Genomic DNA, 12,724 nt, shown 5'->3' on the forward strand with positions numbered 1-12,724 from the left:
GTAAGAGAAAAATAAAACATTTAGACTAGATGTACCAAATAATTCAAATCCTGTGTTTCTATGTAAGAAATTTAATTACACCCTGTAAAATGAACTTATTGTCAAAATCTGAAACTGGGGAAAAGTACACAGACATGAAGTGGTTAAATCATGGTTCAATTAGTGAGGAATCAGAAATGTGTATAGAATGTAAATAATTATAATTAGACTTGAAGCCGTATTTAAGCCACTAAGTAGCTAAATGCTTTTGCTTTTATGTTGCTCGTTTTTATTTTTAAAATGTAAATAGCTTTAAAGAACAAAAAAATCAGGTACCATTAAACTGCATGCCACCCACCTTTCCAGCAGCTGTATATACAGAGTAAACAGATGAGTTCATGTAAGAGGATGTCCTAAGTGGTACTCTGGCACAGGGGCTGAGAGTTCTCACTGTGTTTGCCTCCTACAGTCTAACATTTCACCAAGTGTCTCACTCACCTCCCCTTCTCTCAGGTTACAAGGTAAACTTCCAGCTATTGCTTTCATGTTAACTCTTCAGTGCAGGTCAACACTACCCCTGTCTTTACATTGGGTCATTCTTTTGTTTTTTTCACAGTGTATTTCTCCAAATGTCTGGTTAGAGACGTAAGAGTAAGTTATTATTGAGCCAGAATATGGTTTATTTGCCCATTTGTACTTCTTCTATACACAGGCAAACTCCTATACTAAAGACCACCCAAAGCTGAGAAATATGCGCCCACTCTGATCATGTGATGTCTTGTAACTGCAACAATGATTAGCACATCAAAATTACCCTGTCTCTCCGGTGTACAAAAGTGTCTGATGCACTAATTGCAGGTCTAAGTATCATTGTGTGCCCACAGAGTTTGCTTTTGTGGCGTGAGTATAGGGGCAGTTGCGTCTTTTTATGCATCTGGCCATAGCAACCTACATACTAAGATATGCAAATGAATTGCTCTATCCAGCTATGGGCCTAATTCATGTTTGTATGCAAATTCAATTGTGATATATCATATTTTTAGGCTATGGATCTGCTAAGGAAGCTGCAACACGGGAATGAAAAGAGATGCCCATCGGAGCCATCACAAACTCATTTGCGATTGCGTACACATTTGCAGCCTATATGAAATAGGATAGCCATATGGCTACACAGACTGGACACAGCAGTAGCGAGGTGGGCGTCATGTTTCTCAGCGTAGATGATTGCTGCTGACTGCATATACACGCCCCGAAAACGACAAGGACACATCTGAGTTTCTGCCGCCACTCCCTGTTAGAAGCTCCAAATGTTCTCTTCCTGTCAATCACTTTCCCATGAAATCCTCATTGTGAGCAGTATCGCAGCACCTTGCGGCATGCAGAGTGCGATCGCAGAACACGCGCAGTTTGCCAGTAAATGATCCATTGCATAAACATCAGCCATTGCGTGCAAACATGAATTAGGCTCTATGGGCAATTGATTTCATGTGTCCAAGTGGCCGTACTTCAGCTGTAATCATTAAGAGGGCTGCCATCAGAATTTGTGGGGCCCGGGACTGATATAAAAGGCAGGGCCCCCCCACCAAAAATAAATAAATAAAATAACAAAAATCAAATAAAGAATTATATGTATATGTGTATATAAAATGTAATTCCTGTACACATAGCCAAGAAAAAATATTATGCTCCTGTACCTGTCAGGGGTTCTGCTCATTGTCAGGGCCAGGATCCCCCTACCTGGCCTCCATTGACTGCTATCTACAGTATGTGCCCCGTTCACCCCACTCCCACGCCCGCAGCTCTTGATGACCATCATCCGCCACGTGCAGCAGACACTCAGTATTCCGTATGGAATACTATTGAAAATGTAACTCCCAAAATGGCCGCTGCCTCCTCTAGCATATTTAATAACTGTTTCCTCTAAGGGCGGTGGCCATTTTGGGAGGGACATGTTCAATAGTATTCCAGACGGAATACTGAGTGTCTGCTGTACTGACATGGCGGGCATCATGAGCAGTAGGCGGGGGATGAACGGGGGCCCATTGCACAGCAGCGGAAATATCGGCAGGCGGTATGAACGGCATGGGAACTCCCCTCTTTGTCAGAGTGGCCAAGCCCGGGACAATTATAATCCCAGCACCCCCTTGATGGCGGCCCTGATCATTAATATCTGTACTTACACCAGTCGTTCCAAGGGGGTAATTCACACCTGATCGTAGCAGCAAATTTGTTAGCAGTTGGACAAAACCACGGGGGTAATTCTGAGTTGATCGCAGCAGGTACTTTGTGTTGTGCAAAACCACGTGCACAGCAGGGGAGGCAGATATAACGTGCAGAGAGAGTTAGATTTGGGTGGGTTATTTCTCATACGTCCTAGAGGATGCTGGGGTCCACTTCAGTACCATGGGGTATAGATGGTTCTGCAGGAGCCATGGGCACTTTAAGACTTTTCAAGGGTGTGAACTGGCTTCTCCCTCTATGCCCCTCCTCCAGACCTCAGTTTAGAAAATGTGCCCAGGCAGACTGGATGCACTCCAGGGGAGCTCTACTGAGTTTCTCTGAAAAGACTTATGTTAGGTTTTTATTTTCAGGGAGAACTGCTGGCAACAGTCTCCCTGCTTCATGGGACTTAGGGGGCAGAAGTAGGAACCGACTTCCTGAATAGTTTCATGGCTCTGCTTCTGGCTGACAGGACACCATTAGCTCCTGAAGGGTACTGAACGCTAGCTGCGGCTATGTGCTCACTCCCACAGCATGCCGTCACCCCCCTTGCAGAGCCAGAAGTCAGAAGACAGGTGAGTGTTAGAAGAAAGGATCTTCAATCAAAGGGACGGCTAAAGGTACCACGCGGCTGGCGGGAGCGCAGCTCGCCATGTTGCCCACACATACACAAGCATTGCAGGGTGCAGGGCGTGGGGGGGGGGCACCCTGGGCAGCATGAAACCTATTGAAACTGGCATAAATAAGGGGCATAAGTTGCTGAGGCAGAGTCCTACCCCCGCCAGTATAAAAAATTACCTCATAAAAGCTGAGGAGAAACGCGCCATTGAGGGGGCGGAGCTTCCTCCTCAGTCAGCCAGCACACTGCTCAGCGCAATTTTCTCTCCTTCCAGGCTGCAGAGAAGAACGCTAGTCCTCCTCCACTGCTGAACAAGTATCAGGGTGCAAAACAGGGGGGGGGGGCACAGTGAATTTGGTGCTATATAATTGTGTGATTAACATTATAAAAGCGCTGCATGTCAGTGGGCATTTTGTGTTCACAGATTTTGTGTTACTGGCGCTGGGTTGTGAACTGGCAAATCCTATCTGTGTCCTTCTGACAGATTTTACTGTGGGTCTGTCCCCTATAAGTCCCAGAGTGTCTGTGGTGTGGTTGTTCACGTGTGTGACATGTCTGAAGCAGGGAGCTCTTCCCCTGAGGGAGCCATTTTAGGGACACAGAGTTGTAATGTGGTGGCGCTGCCGGCACACCACGAGCCTGAATGGGTGAAAGAATTACGTGATAGTGTGAATCATATCAGTAAGAGATTGGATAAGTCTGAGTCTCATGCAGAAAGCTGGAGAAAATCAGTGGAAGATGTGATTTTTCATAGTCCTGCTTTTTCATCCATAGGCGACCCCTCTGGGTCACATAAGAGACCATTTGCACAAATAGTACATGCTGATACCGACACGGACTCTGATTCCTGTGTCGACGATAGTGATTCCAGGGGGATAGATCCTAAATTGGCAAAAAAGCATTCAATACATGATTGTTGCTTGTTGAGGGAGTTTTGGTAAACCCTGAAAAGAAATTTCAGATTCCCAAAAGGATTCAGGTTGCTTATCCTTTCCCGACAGAGGACAGGAAAAGGTGGGAGTCACCCCCCGTATAAGACAGTGCCCTGTCAAGGTTAACTAAAAAGGTGATTCTCCCTGCACCTGGGACGGCTTCACTGAAGGAGCCGGCAGGCCGCAAGTGGGAGCCTATGTTAAAATCTATTTATGTGGCCAATGGTACGCTGCTCAGACCCACCATTGCTTGCGCGTGGGTGAGTAGGGCTATCGAAAAATGGTCAGATAACTTGTCATCGGAAATTGACACGTTAGATAGAGACGAGATACTCCTAACGTTAGGTCATATCAAAGATGCTGCTGCATACATGCTAGAAGCCATGAAAGATATTGGACTCTTGAGTTCAAAAGCCGCTACCATGGCAGTCTCAGCTCGGAGGGCGTTGTGGATTCGCCAGTGGAATGCTGACGCTGATTCCAAAAGGAATATGGAGGCTCTCCCGTATAAAGGTGAAGCCTTGTTTGGAGATGGGCTGGATGCGTTAGTCTCTGAGGCTACTGCAGGTAAGTCGACATTCTTGCCTTATGCTCCTGCGCCGGCGAAAAAGACACATCACTCTCAGATGCAGTCCTTTCGGCCCAACAAATACAAAAAGGCTAAAGGTACCCCTTTCTTTGCAGGTAGAGGAAGGGGAAGAGGAAAAAAGTCCACAGCGTCTCCAGGATCGCAGGAGCAGAAATCAACCCCTGCTTCTGCCAAATCAACAGCATGACGCTGGGGCTCCCTTGCGGGAGTCCGCTCGGGTGGGAGCACGTCTGAAACTTTTCAGTCATATCTGGCTTCAATCTGGCCTGGACCCATGGGTTTTGCAAATAGTGTCCCATGGATACAAACTGGAGTTTCAAGACGTCTCCCCATGCCGATTTTTCAAATCGACCTTGCCAGCTTCTCTTCCAGAAAGAGAAGTCGTAACAGCTGCAATTCAAAAATTATGTCAGGATCAAGTCATTGTCCTGGTACCCTTGTCACAGCAAGGAGGTTTTTATTAAAGCCTCTTTGTAGTTCCGAAGCCGGACGGCTCGGTCAGACCAATTTTAAACCTGAAAAATCTGAATCTCTACTTGAAAAGGTTCAAGTTCAAGATGGAATCTCTGAGGGCAGTGATTTCCAGTCTGGAGGAAGGGGACTTCATGGTGTCAGTAGACATAAAAGATGCTTACTTGCATGTTCCCATTTATCCTCCTCACCAAGCTTATCTGAGATTCGCAGTACAGGATTGCCATTACCAATTCCAGATGTTGCCGTTCGGACTCTCCATGGCACCGAGGGTATTCACCAAGGTGATGGCAGAGATGATGGTCCTCCTTCGACAATAAGGAGTCACCTGGACGATCTCCTGGACGTCCTTACCTGGACGATCTCCTGATAAAAGCGAGATCCAGGGAACGATTGGTGCAGAACATTGCACTCTCCCTGTCAGTGCTCCAACAACACAGTTGGATCATGAACTTTCCAAAGTCGCAGTTAGAACCGACGACGAGATTTTCCTTTTTGGGGATGATACTGGACATAGAAGTACAGAGGGTTTTTCTTCCAGTAGAAAAAGCTCTAGCAATCCAGAGAATGGTCAAACAAATTTTGAAACCAACAAGAGTGTCGATCCATCAATGCATTCGGTTGTTGGGGAAGATGGTAGCGGCCTGCGAGGCCATACAGTTTGGCCAATTCCATGCCAGAGTATTCCAGTGGGACCTGTTGGACAAGTGGTCCGGATCCCACCTACACATGCACCGGAAGATAATCTTGTCCTCCAAAGCCAGGATTTCGCTCCTGTGGTGGCTACACAGTTCTCACCTATTAGAGGGACGCAGGTTTGGGATTCAGGACTGGGTCCTGGTAACCACGGATGCAAGTCTCCGAAGCTGGGGAGCAGTCACACAGGGGGTAAGCTTCCAAGAAAAATGGTCAAGTCAGGAAACCTGCCTTCACATAAACGTTCTGGAATTGAGAGCCATTTACAATGGCCTTCTACAAGCGGTACATCTTCTTCAAGATCAACCCGTGCAGATCCAGTCGGACAATGTAACAGCAGTCGCGTACATAAACCGTCAAGGCGGAACGAAAAGCAGAGTAGCAATGGCAGAGGTGTCAAAGATCCTCCTCTGGGCAGAAAGACATGTAAGAGCTCTGTCAGCAATTTTCATTCCGGGAGTGGACAACTGGGAAGCAGACTTCCTCAGCAGACATGATCTTCATCCAGGAGAGTGGGGCCTCCACCAAGAAGTCTTCGCAGAGGTGACAAGTCTTTGGGGAGTTCCTCAAATAGATATGATGGCATCTTGTCTCAACAAGAAGCTTCAGAGATATTGTTCCAGGTCGAAAGACCCTCAAGCAATGGCAGTGGATGCACTGGTGACCCAGTGGGTGTTTCGGTCGCTATATGTCTTCCCTCCACTTCCACTGATACCAAAAGTTCTCAAAGTCATACGAAGAACAAGGGTTCGAGCGATCCTCATTGCCCCAGACTGGCCAAGGATGGCTTGGTATCCAGATCTTCAGGAGTTACTCATAGAAGATCCTCTGCCTCTTCCTCCTCGCGAGGACCTGCTACAGCAGGGGCCGTGCGTGTATCAAGGCTTACCGCGGCTACGTTTGAAGGTATGGCTGTTGTGCCCCGGATCCTAGCCCGAAAGGGTATTCCCAAGGAAGTCATCCCCACTCTTATTCAGGCCAGGAAAGGAGTAACGTCTAAACATTACCACCGTATTTGGAGAAAATATGTGTCTTGGTGTGAATCTAAGAAGGCTCCTACGGAAGAGTTTGAGTTAGGACGTTTTCTCCATTTTCTGAGGGCTGGTGTGGATGCAGGCCTTAGACTCGGTTCAATCAAGGTCCAAATTTCGTTCTTATCAGTTTTCTTTCAAAAACAATTGGCCTCCCTTCCAGAAGTTCAGACGTTCGTGAAATGGGTTCTGCACATCCAGCCTTCATTTGTGCCTCCTGTGGCACCATAAGACCTTAATGTGGTGTTGCAGTTCCTTCAATCGAGTTGGTTTTGAACTTCTACAGGAAAGTTTCTCACTTGGAAAGTGGTGATGCTTTTGGCCTTGGCATCCGCAAGGCAGGTGTCTGAGTTGGGGGCCTTGTCTCACAAGAGCCCGTACCTGATCTTCCATGAAGATAGGGCAGAGTTAAGAACTTGTCAACCATTTCTTCCAAAGGTGGTTTCGTCTTTCCACATAAACCAACCTATTGTGGAGTCAAAGCCTCTTGATGTGGCTAGAGCTTTGATGATTTATGTCGCAAGAACAGTTTGGATAAGGAAAACGGAAGCTCTGTTTGTCCTGTATGCTCCCAACAAGATTGGGTGTCCTGCTTCTAAGCAGACTATTGCGCACTGGATCAGAGGAACGATTCAGCATGCTTATTCCACGGCAGGATTGCCGGTACCGAAGTCGGTAATTGCCCATTCTACTAGAAAGGTGGGCTCATCCTGGGCGGCTGCCCGGGGCGTCTCGGCTTTACAACTTTGCCGAGCAGCTACTTGGTCAGGGTCAAACACGTTTGCTAAGTTTTACAAGTTTGACACCTTGGCCGCTGAGGACCGCAAGTTTGGTCAATCGGTGCTGCAGGGTCATCCGCACTCTCCCGCCCGTACTGGAGCTTTGGTATAACCCCATGGTACTGAAGTGGACCCCAGCATCCTCTAGGACGTATGAGAAAATAGGATTTTAATACCCACCGGTAAATCCTTTTCTCCTAGTCCGTAGAGGAGACTGGGCACCCGACCCAGTGCGTACTTTACCTGCAGTTGTTAATTTTGCAGTTACACTAATGTTGTGTTACGGTTATTTCAGCATGTTGCTGCAATTGTTCACGCCCGTTGGCGTGTGTTATGTTGAATGCCATGTTGTGCGGCATGGTTGAGGTGTGAGCTGGTATGAATCTCACCATTAAATTAAAAGTAAATCCTTTCCTCAAAATGTCCGTCTCCCTGGGCACAGATCCTATACTGAGGTCTGGAGGAGGGGCATAGAGAGGAAGGAGCCAGTTCACACCCTTGAAAAGTCTTAAAGTGCCCATGGCTCCTGCGGAACCGTCTATACCTCATGGTACTGAAGTGGACCCCAGCATCCTCTACGGACTAGGAGAAAAGGATTTACCGGTAGGTATTAAAATCCTATTTTTGTTTCTGTGCAGGGTTGGCTGCTTTATTTTTACACTGCAAGTTAGATTTCATATTGAACACACCCCACCCAAATCTAACTCTCTCTGCACATGTTATATCTGCTTCCCCTGCAGTGCACATGGTTTTGCTCAACTGCTAACAAAGTTCCTGCTGCGATCAACTCAGAATTACCCCCCATGTGCAGTGCAGGTGGGGCAGATATAACGTGTGGAGAGAGAGAGAGTTAGATTTGAGTGGGGTGTGTTCAAACTGCCATTTAAATTGCAGTGTAAAAATAAAGCAGCCAGTATTTACTCTGCACAGAAACAAAATAATCCACCCAAATCTCTCTCTCTGCACGTTACATCTGCCCCACCTGCAGTGCACATGGTTTTGCCCAACTGCTAACAGATTTGCTGCTACGATCAGGTCTGAATTACCCCCAAATGCGTCCAAACACCTAACTCAAACAGAAGTTTAGCTACATGCGTGTGGATCACTGGGTCGACAGTGACTAGGTCGACACCTGGAATAGGTCGGCAAGGTCATGACGTCAACAAGGAAAAGGTCACCATGGAAAAAGGTGAGTTTTTCTTTTGTCGTTTTCTCCGTAAAGTAACCGGGAACCCCAATTAGTGCACAGTGTCCCCTCACATGGCTCGCTTCGGTCACCGTGCTTCGGTCAAGGTGACTCGATTCGTTACCGCTGCGCTCGGCACAGGTTACTATTCCCATTCATAGTCCACGTGAATCGTAAAGTAAGTAAAAGTTTAAAAAATACATTTGTTTTTTAAATCATGTCAACCTTTTCATGGGTCAACATTTGACATGTCGACCTACTGACTGTGTCGACCTCTTGCCCATGTTGACCTAATGCATGTCGACCAATAGTGGTCGACCTAATGACTGTCGACCTAAGTGAGGTCAACCTAAAGACTGGATACCGAGCTACATACCCACATCATCCCCATGACACTCCCATCAGACACAGCTGCTCCGAGCGTCTTAATATTCACTGCCCAGGAACGCCTACTTAATATTAGGCTCTAAATGCTTGAAGTGTGACAGAGGCAGAGCACCTGTGGCTTCAGATGTGTCACACACACCGATGCAGAACATGGTTCTAAATTGACAAGCATGTGTAAATGGGACAAAATCTTAAATGCACCCGTATCATGGAGGTCATTCCGAGTTGTTCGCTCGCAAGCGGATTTTAGCAGATTTGCTCATGCTAAGCCGCCGCCTACTGGGAGTGAATCTTAGCATATTAAAATTGCGAACGATGTATTCGCAATATTGCGATTACACACCTCGTAGCAGTTTCTGAGTAGCTCCAGACTTACTCGGCATCTGCGATCAGTTCAGTGCTTGTCGTTCCTGGTTTGACGTCACAAACACACCCAGCGTTCGCCCAGACACTCCTCCGTTTCTCCAGCCACTCCTGCGTTTTTTCCGGAAACGGTAGCGTTTTTTCCCACACGCCCATAAAACGGCCTGTTTCCGCCCAGTAACACCCATTTCCTGTCAATCACATTACGATCGCCAGACCGATGAAAAAGCCGTGAGTAAAATTCCTAACTGCATAGCAAATTTACTTGGCGCAGTCGCAGTGCGGACATTGCGCATGCGCATTAAGCGGAAAATCGCTGCGATGCGAAGATTTTTACCGAGCGAACAACTCGGAATGAGGGCCCATATATCTATCTGCCCCATAAATCTCATATCTCCAGAGGTGGAAGGAAAGGATTTCCTTGAGTTAGCGGAACACCACAGAGCTTTTCATCACAAAAAGACTTTACATTTAATTCCCCATAGGGCTGGTGGAGTTTGAGCCTTGACATTAGCACCTTGAAGGTTCACTTTAAATGGGACAGCCTGATACTATAAGATGTGATAACACACAAATAACTTATTTAAGATATATTTGAGACTCTACTGAGCAGAAGGAACATTTTAAAAATGTAAATGAATGAAGGGACTGTCCATTGTGGTGTGAAATGACTTTCCCTCCCTTGCACACTACCATTCGGACTCATAGTCCTGCAAATGTTGGCACAGGGCATTTTTACAGCGCTAGGTCATACTGTCCGACAACATTTATTTATAGCCGTGTCCTTTTTTTTCTACTCCCTGGATTCGTTCTGCTGTACTCTCTGCAAGAAGGAGAAAATAAATACCACTGACAGATGATCTTAAGGTATATAACACAGATGGAAGATGATATGATTACCTAATGTATTCAGTAAAAGTGCAAGAAGTCACTACACTCAATAAATAAAGGACACCTGAAGGTGGACCTGGAAGTCTCCTCCGAACATTATCCATGTGGACAAGGGATGTGACTAGTAATTAGTTTTCCGCCTCACAGGCCATAGGTTCCATCCCGACCAATGTACTATGTGGAGTTTGCATTTCAATCACTTGTGTGGGTTTCCTCATATTAGTACATTAAATGGCCTCTGAGAAACTTAATCCTAGTGTGTGTTTGTTCATGTGGTTAGACTGTAAACGCCAAGGTCAGGGGCTTATGTAAATTACTAAATATTCTCTGAAAAGAGCTACTCTATAAGTAGCCTTATAAATAACCTCTATATAAATAAGTGATGATGATGATAATAATAATAATAATAATAATAATAATAATAATAATATGAACCATTGTAGATGAAATACCTGGCCTTACAAAGCCCTAATGTATAATCCCGACGACTGCAAAGACCAGCTGCAGCAGGGGGGACTGCTTGATAAAGTCCACAGCAGTGGATGAAACATGTTGCTGCCCTTCACATTTAAAGGGTTAGACCGGAAATAGTCCATCTGCTTATCCCTACAGGGAAGTGTGCTTTGTGGTCAGCAAGGACGGAGCTACAACACAACCCAATGTACTTGTTACAGGCTCATAGCGTCTGATTGCCGAGCCAACATTGGAAACCATTGCCCGGGACAGCTGATGCAAGGAGCCAGAGAAAACACTGAGTGACGAATTCACTGAGGAATACTATTTATGGGGTCTATGTACTAAGCCTTGGAGAGAGATAAAGTGGACAGATATAAAGTACCAGCCAATCAGCTTATAACTGCCATGTTACAGGCTGAGTTTGAAAATATCACTCAAGAGCTGGTTGGTTGGTACTTTGTCTCCATCCACTTTATCTCTCTCTAAAGTTTAGTACATAGACCCTAAAGTACCTATCAACCAGCTCCTAATTGTAATTTTTAAAACGCAGCCTTTAACATGGCAGGAGCTGATTGGATGGTACTTTATCTCCATTCACTTTATCACGCTCTAAGTCTTAGTACATAAAGGGTAATTCAGACTGTATCGCTGCAGCAGCAGCGATCGCAGTCTGAATTACTTTGTGGAGGCGTGTCCGGGCCGTTAGAGGGGGGGGGGGGCACGGTGGCTGCATGACGTCACACGCAGCCGCTGCGACCGAGGACGCGGCTAGTAGTGACCTGCCAGCGCACAGGAGCTGCGCTGGCAGGGAGCTACTCGTCAGGTACAAAAGCATCGCCGCCATGCAATGCTTTTGTATCTGTGTGGGGGTGGGGCAGAGTCAGACATGCGGGGCGGACTAGCATGTCAGAGAAACACATGTCAGAGAAACTGATCGCAGATGTGCTAAATTTAGAACATCTATGATCAGCTCTGAATTAGGCCCCCTTAGGGGGAGATTTACCAAGCAGTGAAAAGAGTGGATAAGTTGCCCATGGCAACCAATCAGCATTGAAATAACATTTATAATTTACATACTATAAAATTATGCAGAGTAGCTGGTTGCTATGGGCAACTTCTTCACTGGCTCACTTCTCCACTCTTTTCACTGCTTAGTACATCTACACCTCTGTCCAGTCATTGCAGGCTCCGGTATTCTAGTGCATCTCTGTTCATATCTGCAAACAGCACCACAGTAATTGCCCTTTAACAGCTCTTTTGTAGGCAACAAGTAAAGACCCGGCTGCCTGTTGGAACCCAGTCCCATTGGCTATGAGACCCGTTGCTAGGCAGCAGCTACTTTACCTCCCCTCAAAAATTTCCGCTCATAGGCGTGTGCACAGGGGGTGCCTAGTGCGCACAGGCACCCCCTAATGTCCGGCACCCCCCGTACGCCTGTTGCTGCTGCCGCCGATTCCCGCCTCAGTCTGACACTGAACTTGAAGGGAGGAGAGGGCTGCGCGCGTCTCTCCTGCCCCTCACTGTGTGTCCCCGTCTCCGGCAGTCATTTACAATGTCTCTCGGCTGTCAGCCAATCAGAGCTCGCAGACCGGCTCTTGATTGGCTCACAAGCTGGCGCCATATTTCAAATGCCAGGGACTCTTTGAAGTGAGGCACAGGAGAGACACGCACTGCGCTCTCCTCCACTTAGCGGCAGGGATGGAAATCGGTGGCACTGGCAACAGAGGGGGGTGAGCACAAATGGGGGCAAGTGTGTATCTGGCACCGCTGGGGGCATATGTTTATATTGCTTTGAGTGCCAATAGGCGGTGGTAGACACGCCCAATAGGCTGTGCTAGACTCGCCCAGTAGGTGGTGCCAAACACACCCCTCCGTAGGTGCACCCCCTAATAAAATGTTCTGGGCACACCTATGTTTCCGCTGATATATCACCATCAACACCCAGATCGAAATAAATACAATATCGTATAAAAACTATTTTAACTAGGAATCCTGGTATTTTAAAGGACAGTAAAGAAATGCTGCTGTGTGTATTAATGAACTGAGCTGGTAACCGCTGATTCCTTGTATACGATACAAATGTAATTTATTGCTAGTGAATTTGTCTCAAGGTCTGGGTATTGTG

Source organism: Pseudophryne corroboree, chromosome 1 (assembly GCF_028390025.1).
Source record: "Pseudophryne corroboree isolate aPseCor3 chromosome 1, aPseCor3.hap2, whole genome shotgun sequence".
Lineage (NCBI taxonomy): Eukaryota > Metazoa > Chordata > Amphibia > Anura > Myobatrachidae > Pseudophryne > Pseudophryne corroboree.